This window comes from Mchenga conophoros, linkage group LG23 (genome assembly GCF_057382185.1).
Source record: "Mchenga conophoros isolate Kocher_MC1m ecotype Shallow Benthic linkage group LG23, M_conophoros_male_GT1.1, whole genome shotgun sequence".
Taxonomy (NCBI): domain Eukaryota; kingdom Metazoa; phylum Chordata; class Actinopteri; order Cichliformes; family Cichlidae; genus Mchenga; species Mchenga conophoros.
In genome coordinates, this window is record NC_140547.1 from 37,061,942 (window position 1) to 37,066,720 (window position 4,779).

The window sequence follows — 4,779 nt, forward strand, 5'->3', positions numbered from 1 at the left end:
TTTCTACTGTAAGAGAACACTGTACCATTGTCACATCATTTCAGAAGATATTTTATAGTCAAAGCTTTTTAAGTCCATAAAAGTAACACACTATCCATCCTCTTCTGCTTATTTTTATTTTTATTTTTTATCAAGATCAGGGAGGGGAGCACGAACCAATCCCAGCTACCATAGGAAGGGGGGCTCACCACTCTGTGGCAGGGGTAACACTTAGAGACAGACAACCATTCGCACTCACACTCTCATCTGCAGCCAATTTAGAAGCACCAGTTAACCTAACCCGAATAACTGCATGCACTCTAAGAAATGACACACTGATGTTGGTAGCATTATGTAAATGCTTCATGTTAAAACTAATGCCACCAATTGATTTTTAACTATAAACACAAGTATGTTGTTTTGAATTTAATTAACAACATAATACTGCATTTTGTTGTATTGAAATAAATTAAATCCAATGTAAAAAGTTCATTTAAAATGAAGAGCACTTTAATTTAAAGAGGATTGTCCTAATAGGCTCTCCGTACTTCTGAGTTTGCACATGTGCAGTGTGGAAGTTTGATCATCCGCCATTTTCAACTGAGACTTGCATATGCTTAGCATCCTGGATAGAATCCATCGCCATCTGAGGATTATTTGGTAAGTTCAACAATTTAAGGATGACAAATTTGATTAATGTATACTAACTGATACACATCTGACACTTTCGGGAATACTTTTGCATTTTTTTTAAACAAATGATGCCTGGCAAATTTTTTAACACTCTAGCTTGTATACCTCTCTCACATGTTAGAAGTATGAAAACATTTAACAAATATTGTTGAACCTGCTTCGGTGTAATTTTCCAAAATCTTTTGCGATTCTTGTTAAGATGAGACTTGCCTACTAAGACCGACAGTTTTAAAATTACTCCCAACATCTACCGCACCTGCTCCCTGACATCAGTAATGACCACTGGGAGCGCCAGCGATCCTGTAGTTTGAAGAATGAAATGAATGTGTAGTGTATTTTAGAAATGTGCATCAATTAAGTTGCTACATTGTTTGAAAGAATTCGACTCCATGTTGATTTCTGGTTTAGTGTCAGAAATCTTCACTGAAGAAGCTTCACTTTTCTTTCCAAGCTCCTTAGACTACGATGACCTGGATGACTGTGAACCTTCACAGACTTATTGTTATCCACAAAATGTCATGATAGGATTTTAAGTCCATATTGCCCAGTTCTAATCTTCTATTTAATTTTAATATTTTTAGGGGCACAATTATTAAATATATTGTTGAACAATCTAGAATTGATTAAAGCAAAAATGAAAGCTTTCACGTAATGTCAAAATTGAAAAGCTTCGATTTTTGGGTTCATATATTTGTTAATCTGACACAGAGGAGTCAGTGCCTTACCAATCATGAACCTCACTGCACATCACTGATGTGAGTTATGAAACATTGCTTAATCACATATCTGCTATGTGTTAATATTTTTGACTTTGTTTTGTAAAGAGGTTGAAAGGAACCAAAATAGGAAACTTCTCTCATATTGAGTTCTTATCTCCACCAGAATCCCAGCGTTGATGTTTGACAGGAATGCATTCTGAAAGCTGTCTGTGTCTACTTAAATGAAAAGCCAGATGACCTGTTCAAGGAATTCTTGGTAAGTTAAAAGAAAACGATCAGTTATTTTCCTTTTTTAAATTTGGGATTGGAAATGGAAGGTGGACTTACTTGTCCATATGTATATGTACGCAATTAACTTATCTTTTTTTAATTTTTATTTAAAGGATGTGGATCTTGGTGCAAGCAGAGAAACAGAGCAGCTGACTTTGGGAGTCTATGTTGTCAGACATGAGAGCAAACTCTGCAGATACACCTGAGGACATTGGTGTCATCATAGAAGGATGCACTGTGCTGCAAGCTCTTAGTGATGTGGCAAAGGGTTGTGCCCTCCTGCTTGGACTAATCTATAGTCTAAATCTGAGCTACCCAAAGCACCTGAAATACACATTTGAATTTCTTCAGAAGGTGCTGATGGAGTTGGATGGGAACAACCTATCCATGAAGGTGCAGGTTCTGAAAAACAAACTGCTTGAGTGAAACAGCCTGCAGTGAACTATAGAGGACACTGAACTTTAAGGTTCTCGAACCCTTCTCCTTGCACTTCATAAACTGTTCAGTTTGAATTGCCACAAGAACTTCTGCAAGGCCTTTCACTTTTCTGCGTTCTTTGTTCTTGAACCTTTACCAACATCCAACTACACTGAAAAAGACTGCTCCTAACTTTGGACTTCAGTTTAAGTTTTGAAGCAAAGGTTATTTTTCTAAATATGGACAAAAATGACACAAGTAATTTCTACCTGCTGTTTGCAGGGCTGTATTGTGGGCTTTTCATTGTAGCCCAATCAAGTTTAAATTAAGTCATGTTAATGTTAAAAATGTTGGAATCACAACACTTTCCAGTTTTAATCATTTCAGTTTAACATGACATTCTGTATCTTGTCTTCCTGCACCTAAAATGCACTTGAATATATGTAAAGATTGTTTGGGGGAAAAAGATCTAGAAGCATTTGAATTGCTCAAAGTGTGCTTCAACAAGTTTTACACAAAGTGTTATTAAAGTTAGGTTAACTGAATAAACTTGTGTTCGATTTATTTAATTTACAAACTTAAATAGACTAAGTTGCAATTCTGTTAAAGTGATTTAATCCTATAGTTTCAGTAGAGCGTGTTTTGGGTGAGTAGATTTATCAGATTTACTTAAAATTTGTTGTTCAAATTAAATATATCATACATTTTATATTTCACTAACCCAGTTGTGTGGAACCGGTTGACATAACTGGGTGGAGTAAATACAACATGTTATTTCTCAAAGTAAGTAGAGCTTGTTTTGGTTGAGTAGGTTTTATTTAGTCTTCTCAATTTAAATCAACAAGGTTAGTTATATCAACATTATGATATTCAGCTAATACAACATGATTCTTTTGATTTGCATTTAATTATCCAAATCTTATCAGATGTACTTAAAATTTGTTGTTCAAATTAAATGTATCATACATTTTATATTTCACTAACCCAGTTGTGTGGAACCGGTTGACATAACTGGGTGGAGTAAATACAACATTTTATTTCTTAGAGTGTGCATTTGGATTGTGGGAGGAAACCAGAGTACCCAAAGAGAACCCATTCTTTTCACTCCACACAGAAAAGCCTTGGCCGGATGGTGGAATCAAACTCAGGACTTTCTTGCGGTGAGGCAGCAGTGCTAACCACTGTTAGTTATTACAGTAGTTAAAAAAATAAATTAATTAATAATAATAAAAAAAACTCCATCCAATAATCCAAAGTACTGCAACGGTAATGTCTCATTAAAAAAACATGGTAAAGAGAGAAAAAGTTTCATGTAAGTCAGATTCAGTCTTCTGGATTAAATCTGACATTGTGGCAGCTGTGGCTTGTGGTAGAACAAGTTGTCTGCCCATGAGCAGGGTGGTAGATCATCCAGTCCACATGCTGAATTATCCTTCAGGCAACATTAAAATCCCAGTTGTCCCGATGCCTCCATTGGAGTGTGAATGTGTATGCGGATGTTAGAAAGTATTTGTACAGTGTATGACTATGTGTTATTAAAATGAGACTTGAAGTAGAAAGTTCTTTGAGGGCTCTGAGTACAAAGGTACTATAAAACTATGGAGAAATTTTTTTTTTTTTTGGTTGAAAAGAAGTATGAAGTTTAGCTAGCAATGGACCACTGTAATTGCCCTACTGTGGTGATGAGAGACAACTGGCCAGTGTTAATGGTGGCTAATGTGTAAACGTTAAATATAATCAAGCTCTTGAAGGTCTATTGTCTTCAGTGTTCAGGGGCTCCTGAGATTCCTGTTTTATCGCAACAGGCTTGTCTGGGATCAGCAGTCATGCTGATTACAAAGTCTTAACAAACAAAGTAAATTTTTACACTTCCTTTCTTTATTTCACAAAGTGTATGGAGCTATATGCAGTTTTGGGGAGTAACATGTACCGTCGTTAGGTATTTCAAATACAAAGTATGAGTAACTGTATTCCGTTATAGTTACCGTTTAAAAAGGTGGTATTTAGAATACAGTTACTTTGTTGAAATAAAGGGATTACACGGCGGTCTTTTCCTGTTTCATATCTTAGGCCAGGGGTCAGCAACCTTTAAGACCCAAAGAGCCATTTGGACCTGGTTTCCACGCAAAAGAAAATACCGTAAATGTCGGGCTATAAGCCGCTACTTTTTGCACAAGCTTTGAACCCTGCGGCTTTTAGTCAGGTGCGGCTTTTCTATGGATTGTCCGTGATTTTTGTCATATCGTAAGACGATTTGTTTTGTGTGTTCCGCTGTAGTACGGCACTACGTTGCCTGGCGGAAGGATCGGGGTTCAAGAGTGGTATGTTAGTCACATGTCCGTCCGCCAGGCAACGTAGTGCCGTACGAAGTAGCGCGAAAAACAAAGTTCAAAGTAGCGGTACGCGTTCAGCGGGAGTCGTGGATGATGAGCGGCGATAAACTTGCAAGTTATGCCCAAAAAGCAAGTTATGCCCAACTCCACCGGTGGATTCTGACAGCGTGGAAAAGTGTGAAAACATCCACGATCACCAACGGATTTTGAAGGGCTGGACTGCTGCATGATGGAGAGGAGGACACCGCCACGGCCCTTCTGAGGGTGTTCGACTCTGACACTGACAACGAGGATTTCTTTGGTTTTGAAAGTGACAATGAAGGAGAGAAGAAGAGTGGATGACGAAGCCATCCTGAGCCTGTTTGTAT

The 4,779-nt window shown here is 37.5% G+C and overlaps 1 long non-coding RNA gene across 1 annotated transcript; it reads left to right on the top strand.

Moving 5' to 3' along the window:
* Positions 1-339: 339 nt before the first annotated feature.
* LOC146547764 (uncharacterized) lies at positions 340-2,533 on the top strand. Its single transcript, XR_014890830.1, has 3 exons — positions 340-639; positions 1,555-1,647; positions 1,775-2,533. It is a non-coding gene; the product is annotated as an uncharacterized LOC146547764 (long non-coding RNA).
* The last annotated feature ends 2,246 nt before the right edge of the window (positions 2,534-4,779 follow it).